Genomic DNA, 14,209 nt, shown 5'->3' with positions numbered 1-14,209 from the left:
TTCTTAAAACAAAATTACAGCAGAGAGAGTTCCATAAAGATTTTCCAAATTTTGCTGGTGGAGTATAAGTTTAAAAATAAGTACTTAAAAGTTTTAAATTATATAGTTTATTATTTAACATTAGATATTCATGTGAATGAACTTTTCCAGCCAAGGAGTAAAATACAGACCTGGTCTGACTTCATTCTGGTTTGGACCTTAATCCTGCAGTCTCCCTTACTGAGTTCATTCTTACAAGGCTTCATGGATTCAGAACACCCAGCTGGGCACTGAACTGGTACTTCTACAGAGCTGCAAATATGCATGGCACCTCACAGATAAACACAAAGAAAGGCCCTAGGTTTACAAAGCTCATAGACTAAATTTAGACCCTTGCTCCCTTAAATAAGGAAAGTATTTTAATCTCTGACACAACCACGTTATTTTATTGTTTCAAGTTTTATACTTAGAGTAGCACAGATCTTTATGAGGGGAACATGTAGAAACCATCAACATACAAAACCCGGCCCTTTATCTCTAAAAGCCCTCAAATATAGGAAAAGAGTTTTCAATTATGTATTTTGAAGAATTTCCAAAAGTGAAGTTGTTCAACACAACCCTACATAGAATTTCATAAGACAGCTCAAACACTATATAAACCAGAACATGATTATCTAATCATAGATACTTCAGTAAAATTCAGAGCAAGCCCTTCCAGCATTTTCTCTAGAATGAGTGAACAACCGAATAAAATACAAGTGCTGACACAAAGGAACAAGCATTTTACAAGCAGTAGTAGCAGTTTCTGTAAGCTGAGTTTGTGAGCAGTAACACCTGTGGGTTAAGAAAACATGACTCAAGCTCAAAACCTTCAACAAGAACAGAACTGTGACAAAGGAAGATCTTCATGAGCTAAATACAGCAGGTCTCACAGTTTTGCATCCCACACTCACCCTCTTGTTTTATTTAATCATTGAAAACCACTTTTTTTCCTCACAAATCAAAATTTAAATTTTCAAGTTAAAACAAAGGCTGACAGCATCCCCAGGAAAGTGGGAAGAAAGCCTACAGAAAACAAAGTCTCTGCTCAGAATGCACATTGCTCTGCCAGGCTCATGTGACCAGCGCTCAGGAATGCTGGCACTGCTCAAGTTATTCACTCAAAATAAGCAACAAACAGGAATCCTGGATAAACAACAAAATAACATGGAGTGCAGGGCACTAATGCTGCTACTCCAAAGCTATAACAGTAGATTTGCATTTAACTGCACATTGCAAGAGAACACCAGTCCCAGCAAAAATTCAAAGAGCAGCAAGTGCAGGCACTGAGCCATCACTCTCTAGCTTGGATGGGGCTCTGGAAACGAAGCACCCAGAAGTGCAATGAAGTCATCTGCCCCTGCTAATCTAATCTCTGTGACTAAGAGAAGAAATTCCTAAGTATGAATACAAAGCAGGATCAAGAGTATATCAAGTATACAAAGAATATTTAAAGATGACATACTTCAGTCCTTCACAAAACCCCTTCTTAGATACTCATGCCTTGTACAAGCCTTTTTCATATTTTTAATTATTACTTTTCACATTTTGTTAGGTCTCCTTTTCCATTCATATCTTGTAGACTCAGAGAGCACAATGGTTTCTAAATTGAACTTCCTGACAGCAAAAACTAGAATTACAGAACAAGGGATGGAAAAATCAGAATGAGAATTTAATTTCAAATGAACTTAAGTAAATATACTTGTTATCTAACCACTTTGGCCTTTGCATCAAATGATGGAGACAACTGCTGTTGGAGAAGCCTATAATAATAATAACGGAAGAGAAATACAATGGAACTTTATTAAGTGTATTCTTACTGACAATTTACTGTAGACTTAAATTAAATTTTGTTAGAGGATTTCCTTAAAGTACTTCCAATAAATTATCTTTATTAATTATATTTAAAATGTCATTGTTAATTTGCTTTTGAGGAAAATATTATCTTGCCATTTTGTAAAAATATAACATTGAAATAAAGCATATAAAGAGGAAAAAAGGTATGTAGGTACATAAAATGAAATTGTCTAATGACTGGTGTACATAGAAGAAAAAATCAAATAACCATAGAAATGGATATTTAATTTTTTTCCTCCCTCAATGAAGTAATAAAAGCATCTGTTTATATGCTTTTTACTTCTAGTGTCCTGTTAAAAGCAAGGTACTCCTTGGGGCTGGAGAAATACTTGAGACACCACAAGAGTTCAGAAAAAGAGTTTGTAAAACAGTTTCCTCATCCGTAGTCACGATATTTTAAACCTACCTAATGTTTTCTCTTACTCAGAAAAACAAGAATTCAATGTACAATGAGAAGATTTGCCTCTCTCCAGGACCTAAATTCTATTGGTCCATGGAAAATTGAATCACAACATCTCAAAGTACACAAGTTTTAGGAAGGGCTTTACCAGCAAAATGAAAGCTTTGAAGTTTTCAGTCCCACGAGAGCAACATCAATCTCCTCCCTCTGCAGCAGCACTGGGCAGGCAGAGAAGCCCATTTCCCTGCAGCTGTGAGAATGAACTGGAACTCAGGCTTGGATACTGCTGAGTCCCATTAGCAATTTCTGGTTTTACCTAGAATTGATTCAATCATATGCAAGAACATAACAAGAAACTCCATAAACCTGTTATCACTTTCTGTGTGATATATTCTCTTCCTAGCTACAGTCCACCATTCTCTTAATGAGACAAAAATAAATATCTTTAATGCAAAGGAAAAAGAAAAAAAAAACAAAAAAAACCCAAGTACAGTGACCAAAATAACTTGCATCAATTTGACAGCAAGTCTTAAAAAAAACAACATTCTTTTACACAGTAAGTTTAGGACCCCCTGGCTTCTTGGTGCAGGGTAAGTAAAGAAACAGACAGCTAAATTTATCTTCACTTTGATTTGTTTGGCTTTAAATTACAACAAAGAAAACATTCAGGCACATTAAGCGGGGCTGGACATTAGCAGAATAATTAACTATATTATACTGCATATAAAGTTAAAAAGAAATAAAAAAGCACACTTAGGGACATACAATGAAAGAACTCCCAAACATCTGCCTCCACATAATTTGTTAGTGAACACAGTTCAGTAATGAAAGCACCTCAAACAAACTTTCTATAAAGACAATTTTCAGTCACTTGTTTTGGTTTTTGGTTTTGTTTGGTTTTTTTAAATAGAATTTAGCTTCAGTTCAAACTCTTTTTTTCCCTTAACCAGAAAAGTATTTTCTCTGCAAGTTTGTACAGTTCAGTTTAACCAACTACACTTTTTTTGGTATTTCCCCTAAAAGCACTACGCAGCACCACAGACAGGTGAATCTGTTCCCACAAGAAACTTCAGTTCACACCAGCTTTATACAGAAAAAGCCACAACGGCTGGATATGGCAATACACACCAGAGAGAGTGAATGGAGACCTCAACTACAAACACAGGCATCACAACTTCATCACAGCACTTGAAATAATGGGAGCATCTCAGCTGTTAGTCAGGTGAAATATCCACTCAGAGAAAAAAATACTTATGATGGTCCCTCCCACGGGGTGAAATCCCATCAAAGAGCAAGCAAATCCAAAGAACAAAATTACTTCCCTAAATAAAAATTATCAGGGGTGCCTGACCTGTGCCTTTTGAATTTTTAACCATACACAAGAACAAATATTAACTATTATTTAAATATATTATTTATTATTTCCTTTATTTATACATATATAAACAAACAGATGTAATTTCAGTGTAAAAACCTGCTTTTCAGGCTTTAAGATTTTTTAAAATTAGGCATATTATCATATGATTTGAAGCTATAATATAGCCAAACAGGGGCCAGTTTCAGTGTCAAGTGCCCAAAGCCAGTCCCTTAGGGGAACAGTACTGCTGACACTTGGTGGCTTTTTTGTTGATAAAGTTTTTAATACTTTAAACTGAATACTCATTATTTCAGAGATGAGGGAAACATTCTAATGCTGAATGCTTCTAAGAACGATGTTTCGGGATTTCTGTAGTCTTTAAATGTAACCTAGAAACCTAAAATTAGGCACTATTTGAATAATTTTCCTTATTCTCTGATGAAATGTGTCTTCGTCAGATCTTCTGATATCTTTAAAGGATACTTGCTAAATTAGAGTACAAGCTCAAAATGTTTTCTAATTAATGTACAGTTCATTTTTTTTTATAAATCCTCAGAGTTAGGGAACAGTACAGTCCCCAAAATTGTATACATACAGAACTGCATTAAATTAAAGCCAAAGAACACAAAATTATATGACTCTTTCCATCACACAGCAACACTGCTGCACGCATACATTCCAATTTTTACAGGACAGGGCAATCTCTCTACAAAGTTATCGGCAATTTTTTGCATATCCACATTCACCCAACCACACTGGGTTCCTCCACAACCAGCCCCACCACACTGGTGCTGTCCTTCAAGCTGCAGAACACCTCCAGTAAGCCCTTTCAGGGTTAACACTAACACTTGCTGATGAGTCCCAAGCCCTTTGCATGGGATCACGTCACTGTCATATTTTCTGAAAAATCCCTTCGCCAGGATTTCTTCTCCTGGGAAGTTGAGAAGTTCTCAGAGAAAAATGTAAATAATAATTATCTGATTGCTGCTTTGGAATGTGGTTTGCAGATTGTTTACCAACAGGTGCATGTTTGATTGGTTTCCTGTGAATTGTTTTTACTTAATGACCAATCACCATCAGCTGTGTCAGACTCTGAGGAGTGAGTCACCAGTTTTTCATTTTCATTCTTGTTAAGCCTTCTGCCCGTGTTCTTCTCTTTCTTTAATATAGGTTTAGAATAGTATTCTTTTAGTATAATATAATATCATAAAGTAATAAATCAGCCTTCTGAGAACACAGAGTCAGAGTCTCATCTCTCACCTCATCCTGGGGACCCTCACAAACTCAACAGGATCATTCACAGAAACTCCCTCTGCCCACATTTATTTAGTGCCTCTCCCCGGCTGTCCCAGCAGGTGACCAGCACACCAGAGCTGCTGCTGCTGCCACCCTCACCTGAAGGGACAGCCCAGAGGCAGCGAGGACCCAGCTGTGCCACTCTGCACTCTGAGCCTCTCTAAATCATCACACACTGCAAGGGCAGCGCACCTAACCACTGCCAGAACCACACACAATCCCCCCCAAAGTCAACCACAGGTTCAGGTAATCATGACCTCTCCTTTTACAACATAAATGCATAATTTCCACACCACTCTTTGATGAAGGGACCACAGACTTAAAAAGAGGAAACAATTACAGTCATTAGAATTTCACCCAAGCGTGAGATTTAATCTCAGGCCGTGGTCTTGCCAATGGCTGTGGGGGTCTCAATGGAGACAAAACTGCTCTGTGGGAGAAAAAAATGCCTTGATGATGACATTAGTCAGCAAGAGAGACTGAGCTTTGTCTTCCATCCAACAGCACAGTCAAATACAAGGAAACCATTTTCCCTCCCCCTCTTCTGGATCCTAAAAAAGAAAGCTACAATTTTGTTTTTCTCTCTGAAATGCAGTTTTTGCATACTTTGGAAAACTTTCTTCCCCAAAGCAATACTGCTGAAAGGCTAGTTTTTAAAATAAGAGAAGTAAATTTAAGCATAAATACACATCTATGACCAAAAAAAACATTTCTTATGCCTATCCTTATTAATGTGATAGGATAGTTCTATCAACAACACTCAAACACTTCCATAGCTTTTTTTTACCCAACAGGTCCTTCAAGACCATTTCAAATTTTACATATATAGGAGAATCATATCTAAAGTATGTTCACCTGCTCTACAAGGCATTTAATGGAAAGAAGACAGGTAAAACTCAGCCAAAAAAATTAAAGCAGAGTTTAACAACTAAAAAGAGCTCCTGAGATCCAAAAATACCAGCTTACAATCATATGCTAATCATATGTTTCATCCCAAATAAGTCAGAAAACAAAGGAAAACATAAGCACAAAAGACAAGAAAAGTGCTACAAGCAACAATATTAAATTCATTTTTCCAATACTGCAGAACAAGCCAGATCTGCAGTGGACAAGAGTCATCATCATCACCCCTTCTACAACATGAAGTAAGAAAGGAGTTTCTCAACCAAACCATAAGCACAAATGAATCATCTCTTCTCTAGAGCCTGAAGTGAGGGAGCCTGGATTCTTACCCAGATCAATATAAATCTCAAAATTCAAACCTCAATTTTTATTCCCCATTATCATTCTTTACCTCCATGACACTCCTGAATACAATTTCTTCATTTTTATTTAAGCTACCCTGTCTATTCCATTTCCACTCCTTGTACTATCCACTAATTCCTTCTGCTGCTCCATTAAACAGAAATTTATATTTATTATTGTTTGTCTGGTCCCAACTACCCCTAGTGTTGCTAATGCTGATAATTACAATCTAATGTAGGATTAATCAGCCTAAGTTTGAAACTGAGATTGTCATTCAGTTTGGAAGCCAACACAAACCATTTCATGTTCACCTGAAGAGATTAGATAAACTGCACAAGAACATTTTGGTAAAATAATTGATAAGGAGATAGGAAATAAGAATTATTGGTATTTACTTAGCCTGCAACACTTTCTGGAAGCAAATAGTTTAAAGGAAGCACTTCAGCACAGCTCCCTAATCTGAATTTCACAGATAGCACAAGGAATATTTTCTCACAGAATGCAGAGTACCTCTGCAATCCCAGCTATCGTGTGAGCTGTTTGAGCCTCATTCCTGAAGCTCAGAAGGGTAGTTTTAACTCAGTTTTACCCCATGAGGAGCTGTGACCACAGAACACAACAGGTTCAACAATCCAGCTGGAAATGACCACTACAAAACAGCTGCCCTTGCCCTTCAGCTTGCCAGGCCAACCTTAGGGTTCCAGACAGAAAACTCACTGGCACCAGAAAAAACAACTTTGATTACACTTAAATGACTTTAGCAATGAGAGTGTACAGGTTTGGTTTGCACCCTTAGTGAGATATCTGCTTTACAATTATAACCTCAATTCTTCCATCCACATTTTGTTTCTCTAGGGGTTTTTATAAACAGTACTTTACAACAGCCATGCAAAACATGTATTATTTTAAGTACAAAAACTCCAAAATAAATATACTGAGAAAATTCAGTTCATGGCTCCATCAAGCTAACTAACTATTAGAAATAGGTTTATACATAAGCAACATATCCTTCTGCTTATATCTAGCATCTACTAATTGAAGACAACTTTTAAATCAAGATGCAGAACCCATACAGTAGAATCTTATAAGGCTGGTTTGTTGATTAGCAGACCACTGAGTTGCTCAATTGTACTATTTAGCAAGCAAGCATATCCATCATCAGTAAAAATGCTACTTTGAAAAATGTGCTTTAAATTTACTTTGATAAGGGTAATTTTAACTACAAATATGTTCCATATTTTACAGTAAGTTGCTCTAGATTTTATGCAGTTATTTATAATACTTCACTACATTAGCTAATATTTTAAAGCATCTAAAAGTTGATTAACAAAGCTTCCCTGCTCCTCCAAACAGCTTACAAAATAATTTAAAGCAAGAATAAACATGAAGCAAAAGTGAAAAGTGGTTATTTGATGAATCCTTGCACACAGTATGCTGGAACAAAGAAATCCCATTTTAAAACCAATAAGAAAAATGATCAAGCAGACTTGAACAGCACAATTACAGTGCTTGGTTATTAAGTTTTCCTGAGGAGCTGTCATGGTTTTGTGTCAAATAACAAAGTGTCAAATAGCACAGTTTTGTTGTATACAAGTAAACAAACACAACCACTCAGAAGCTTTGTAGAAAAATTGTCATATATTAGCAAGGGACAATTTCACATTCAAAAATGTTTCAATAAATCCACTCCTGGTTAAAATCTACACTTTAGATTGAGAATTCCATTATAAATCACATCTTCCAAACATGAAATGCACAATTATTTTTGTCTTTTAAACCCCACACAGAAACCAGTACATTTCTGACAGGATTCTAAGAAGCTGCAGAAGAGAAGGTGATTATTCACTAAAACTTTTGACATCAGGAGAAAATGGGTCTCTTGCTCCTTGTAAACTACCTGACCCAAAAAATGAATAGAAGACTCCTCCTGCTCCAGTCTCTAATAATGCCTAAGAGCTGTTGTGTAAGTTTAGGAAGTTGTTGAATGTGTAACTTCTACAACAAAATCAGCTTCAAGTCAAAATTGCAGAAGAGGGCATAGAATAGAAATAACAGTAATCCCTTTCCACTGTCACATCATTCACAAAACCCACAAAACAAGAAGTAATGCAATACATAGAAAGTTAGAGCTATTAGTTATGATATAGACAGATAAAAACTCCACAAGATCCCTATTTTAGGGGTCTCCTATTTTAGGACCCCCCTCCAAGTTTCATTCTACCCAATATCACACAACAAATCCTATTTCACACAGTAGCGGTTCAGAGCAGATTTAGTACAACTAGATTCCTTTTACCCAGTTATTTACACACATGGGGAAATGAGGAAGGAAATAAGAGACTTGTACACAATAAATTCCATGGTTCTCACATCAAACCAGTTGTTTTTTCTCACCTGTTACCTGTGTCTCATGTCATGTGTAAGACAACACCCCACACGTTTTTATTGCCTAAGGTACAAAAAGCACAACCCAAATTATAGATGAAATAAGACTAACCTTCCTTAAAACACAGAGGATGTTTTCTTTAAGAACAAGAAAATTAACCCGGAGTTGTGTTCCAAATCGTGCACTTAATTCTGCTTCGATTCACAGTGAGGTCACTCCCCCCAGGCTGACCTGTTACCCGAGTACTTATCCCTGAGATCCTGCAATGCAAGCAAACACTGCCCTCTTGTGCACTGCAACATCCAGGAGACAAAGTCCCATTTCCAGGGTTGTGGAGACCATGCAAAGTTTTTACACTGGTTGCCCTTCTTCATGCATAGCTCCTTAATTAAAAAAAAAAAAAGTAGCTTTCATTTTAAAATGTCAAAAATACTCCTTCGTGTTGTCAGACAAGTATCTGGCACCAGCCAAATTATAGTGACTAAAACAAAAGACACTCTTTCAATTTCATTTAAGGAAATAAAGTTTATTTGAAATTTTAATACAAAGCAGTGTCAGCAATTCACAAGCACCATGAACCCAAAGAGTCTAATAGGTTTTAGAAAACATTCCCACTAGTGCTAGCTGAAGTCCCTTAATAAGTACTTCCATAACATCAACCACAACATCAAGATTTGTGGATAGGAATTACATTACACAAGACATATGTTAATTTTATTTTTTTTCCACCAGAACAGGGTTCATTATGCTACTCTCACTTCCAACTGGCAGCCAAAGATCTCAAGGCTCTCTGGTGACTCCTCTGTGAATAGAATGATATCTACTAAATACAAGGCACTCTTTCCCTCCAGAGGTTTCCCTTCTTTGACATCTGTACTCAACAGCAAGTCATCCACATATATATCTACAACTATAAAACTCTACTTGCTCACTCACCTAGAATAGAAAAAAAAACAAGAACTGTCACATCTTCACAAAGATCTCAACAAACAAAGGCTCACATTGACAGAAGGGTGTTTTCATGGCAGTAAAGCAAAGGTAACCCTGAGTTTACAAATCCTCTTAAAAGCTTATAACAAACTCAGCAAAACAACTAATCTGTGATAAAAGGTGGGGATTTTTTGTGATATGTTAATCTTACAAATAATCTGCATCTGACTGAATTTGAATGCTGGTAGCAAGACCACATTTCCCTTGATCTCCCAGGCCTGTTTTCATTGTACTCATTTGCATCAGCAAGACATGGTTTTGCTATGCTCATTTCCCCCTCTCCAAGCTCTAGTGCAAGTTCAAAAGTCTTGGCCCTTCCAATGTATCAGGTATGAATTAATACCCTTCCTTAGCTGAACACAGCAGCAAAGTGGAAACAGACACTTGCAAGGCAGTGTGCTTTGAAAGGAACTGCAGGGACAAATGGTGACAATGAAGTTCTAGTTATAAAGTAAAAAGGTCAAAGGTTCAGACAGGCATAAGGATTACAAAACTACAAGTTTGTCAGAGTTCCCCCCAGCCCAGGTTTAAACAACCAGGGTCAAGTAGTAGCTTTCCAATTAAAACCCCATAAGTATACTTTGTCCTTTGAACTTCATAGGGGAAAAAAAAAAAAGACAATTTTCTGATTTAGAAGTTGTTTTGAGGACCCATCTCGAAATCAAACAGATAAAGGGCATCCAACAACAGCTCACCTAAAGCAAACATTCAGTAACCCTTGGCTGCCTGTGTGGGGGAAGTTGGGATGAGGTAATCATGTTCTCCTATATTAGTGTGCTGACCCTTTGGAGGGCATGAAATTAACCATCAGCAAGGAAAAAATCTGCTACTGCTTAAACTACTCTGCTACGCAAAGTGGTCTTAAAATGAAATATAGGGATTGAATTTCGTCTGGCAGATTAACTTGTCTAACCTCTCTGCAGGCATCCCTTCCTGCTGAACTCATTTGAGAAACCATTCCAGACCCTACTGGTGCACAGGTCTGTGACAAACAAATGTAAAAGCAACACTTATTTTATTTCAATGACATTAACATCAGTTTTGTGGAAAATGAGGAGCCAAACATTAACAAAAGAACAGAAGTTTAAAAACGCCATAGTGCTGTGACAGAAACTACCCCATCTCAGTGTGAAATTTTACCAAAAATACCACCCTAAATTTCTACAGCAACAGAAGAATGCAGTAGTGACAAATATCAGTCCTGCATCTTGCAGTCATTCCTTCAGTGCACAAACCAAAGTGTAAGGCAGATCTGGGTGCTTCTTACTGCTTGGCACAAGTCAGACACAAATGGCTGTAAATACTGGTTTTGTAGCCTTGCTTGAGACAAGATCCTGCTAAAGCACAGGAAAAGTCTGAAATTGTGTTTTAAAATAAACAGTTCTGTTCTTATTGTTTGAAAGAGTAAGACAGAAATACAGAGCACAGAGTCCAAGCCACACAGTTACCCACAATAACTTAATGCCTTCCTGCCACAGACTCACAAGAGCCTCAGAAGAATATAAACCAGTATGGTTTGAATACAAGTGAAAGGCATGATGAAGTACACCAAGTGACTATTACTTATTCCATTCCAACCTTGACTATCACCTTCCATCTGAAACTTAAACAAAACATCTTGGGTGAAACTGTCTGCAACATTTCCCATTCCCAGCATGCAGGTAAAAAAAAAACCAAAAAAACCATCCAAAACAAAACACTTTTGATTTAACATTTGATATGTTTTGTTTTCAAGGACAAGCTTTGCAAGAAAAATGTTGCCACACAGAATGAAATACGACTTCTATTTTTCATTCCAATTGGTTACTACTCAAATATTCTGCATTCATTTAATCCTAAGGTATTGTGTCTGAGCAAGCATCTTGTGAGTGACTGGGAGAAGTACTCACAAGGTCAAGCACTACCTGGCACAGCATGACAAAAATGCAATGCTAGATTTTGACACGAAAAAATCCACTTCAGGAATTAGCTACGTACAGAAATATGTTAAAGAGTGGTAAATAGTAACATTTAACCTGTGAGCAGAGTTATCAGTTTGTACAGCAAAGGAATTAACTCTTGGAGCACTCTGGGAGCACAGAAAAGATGACAGTTACAAAAGAGAGATACCCTGGGACACCACTGGTGAAAATGGCGCTTTGGAAGAGAAGAGGCAGAGTGACCCCTCAGAAGGAAACCCCTGAGCTCCTCACTTCGTGGGAGACCTGAGTGAACACTGCTGGTGCTACCCTGCCACAGCAGAGCGTGTTTCCATGAGCTGAGAGCACTCAAGGGGAAGCCAACTAATTTTTCCCACCTTCAGTGAAAAAAGAGAACTGCAAACAAGAAGATGCAGTAACATTTTCACAGCAGTAGCTTCTCCGGCAAACCCTGCATGCACATGACTAACAGAGTTCTGAAGCAGCCCTCTCACCTCTGCTGTCACTCCACCTTCCAAATCCTTACATCCAGCTCCCTTGCTCACAGGCATTCCAGCTTTTCTGCAGGTCAACTTCAGCCTGTAGCTACACCAGGATTTCAATTCAGAACAGTGACATTTTAAAGAGGTATGGGAAATCTGAGGTGCAGAACACAGAAAGATAAAGCACTTTGCACTCATGTCTTAATGAAAAACCATACATAGAGAAAACGTGTAGTAACAGGGAAATCACAGATTCCATCAAAAAGAAAAGGGTAGTGACATTCCTGGTTGCAGAGAAAATGTTTGGAATGGTGAACCCTTAATGCTTAGTAACGAGGAAGTAGATGAAAATAACCTAAATTTTTCAAGTACCATTATCTGGGAGGACTCACTTTCCATTCCTGAAGTGATGAAAAAGTTGGCATTATTGAAACACACAGGAACACCAAAGAATGTATCCTGTTACACAGGACATGCTACACTTCAGTTCGAGTTTCACCAAACCACACCAAACCTGTAAGCACCTAAGTAGTCCCACAGGCACAGATCAGGTTTTATCATCAAGGTTTCACCTTTCAAACCTGGTAGTAAAAAAAAGCAAAAAAAGCATCCACTGTCAAGATATATCTATTATTAAGAAGAAAACTGAAGTTCCTAATTCTTTAAACGATTAACACAACACTGCATCTTCTCCACAACCCTTTCTTAACACACAGAATTGCAGTAAGTCACATTAATCAACTGTTTTACGTCAATAAAATACGTAACCTGGGATAAGTGGAACTAAGCAAGTTTGATGTGCTTATGTGTCTGAATTACCATGCATAAAGAATTATTTTTGCTGGGAAGAAAATTATCATCATCTCATCCTATCCATGCCTTCCTTCTCCCTGCACAGCCTATCAGTAAGCAAATCTGAATAACTTATTCAGCTGTGACTAGATACTTTAAAGATCTTCATAAAAATAACAGAAAGCAATAAGAAATCTGTGTATCAAACAACCACCCCAAATAGTGTTAAAGTTACTGAAAAACAGAACTGGCTGAAGCTGATCTCTAAGTTTTCCCACGTCCCCTTCATGAGAAAGTTCACACCATTCAGAGTAGCTGCTTCTGGGAGAAAGGAATGTCTGACTACAAATGACTCTTCAGTACATCCAAGAAACATCTGCCAAAATCAACTTTGTTCTTTAGAAGATAATCAGGTGCTTACAATTACTAAAGAATAATAAGGGCTTGCCAAGTACAAGAAATGAGCACAAGACCGCAGGTTCCTGGAATTAAGCACACGGGCACGCCTCCCCTGCAGCTGCGGAGCACACGGGTGTGAAACAGACCATTTCACTGCTGCTGAAACTCACAAATAAGTAAATATTTGTTATCCTACCCACAAGAAGTGCAAACAATACAACAGCGTTACCACTAATGCAACTTACAAGTAGCACAATTGCTCAAAAGGGGGTTGAATTCCCACATCGTGACAAGTAAGTCAGCCCGAACCTCAGTCTAGCCAAGAAGCGTCCTACAAAACAACCACCAAGCTGTCATTAAAGAGACACTGGCAGAGGAACTGAACTGGCAGGCGGATCCCCGAAGTGACAACAACCTGTGACCACTTTAAACCCCTGCAGCTGTGACTGCATCATCTCCTTAGCCAAGCACCGAGCACCTCTCAATACTCTTCTAAAGAGCTTGAAGGGGAGACAGAATACGGTGAACTAATTTAAAATGAGTCCAAATGCAAACCAAATTAATCTTCTGACATCCTCTATGAAGACTAAAATGAAGAGTCACCAAAATCCACAAAATTATTTCTAAGCCTAAAATTATCATGTTACAACTCTCTAGTCCTCCAAAACAACACGGCCATGTCCAGCAACTACATCGCAGCTCTCAACTACAGACATCCAACTCTGACAGCTTTAACAGGAGAAAAACCAGCAATTTATAGGGCTGTGCGGTGCCATTAATAAGCCTCCACACACGATAAATAAAACCTTTTTTCTAGTAAGTGTAAGAAACCTGACCACACCTGCCCATCCAAACAGCACTCCAAGAACTCACGTGTACAGAGTGCTTTCCTATGAGCACAGTTTGTTTTACTTGAAGAGCAACTACGAGCAAGCCCAGCAAAGTCACAGGTCCGTGAAAAACCCGTCTCGCCCCGTCCCCTCGGTCTGGGCACAGCGGACACCCCGGCTCCCGGCGGCCCCGCTCCCACCGCGGACACGGGCGGGCGCAGCCCCGCGGGGCCCGGAG

General features: G+C 38.2%; 1 protein-coding gene across 2 annotated transcripts in view; it reads right to left on the bottom strand.

The window, feature by feature from the left end:
* The window catches only part of EEFSEC (eukaryotic elongation factor, selenocysteine-tRNA specific), a 125,442-nt gene that overhangs the window by 110,804 nt on the left and 429 nt on the right, over nt 1-14,209 (bottom strand). Inside the window, exon 1 of one of the 2 annotated variants that reach the window (XM_074549792.1) lies at nt 11,963-14,200. The exons of the other annotated variant lie outside the window; for it this stretch is intronic. The gene's annotated coding sequence lies outside the window, so the exon portion shown is untranslated. Of the gene's footprint in view, nt 1-11,962; nt 14,201-14,209 lie in introns of those variants that run through there. 2 annotated transcript variants of the gene reach the window in all.

Source organism: Zonotrichia albicollis, chromosome 12 (assembly GCF_047830755.1).
Source record: "Zonotrichia albicollis isolate bZonAlb1 chromosome 12, bZonAlb1.hap1, whole genome shotgun sequence".
In the NCBI taxonomy this organism is placed as follows: domain Eukaryota; kingdom Metazoa; phylum Chordata; class Aves; order Passeriformes; family Passerellidae; genus Zonotrichia; species Zonotrichia albicollis.
The sequence above is the reverse complement of the archived record's forward strand: the minus strand, read 5'-3'. Positions and strand labels throughout refer to the sequence as shown.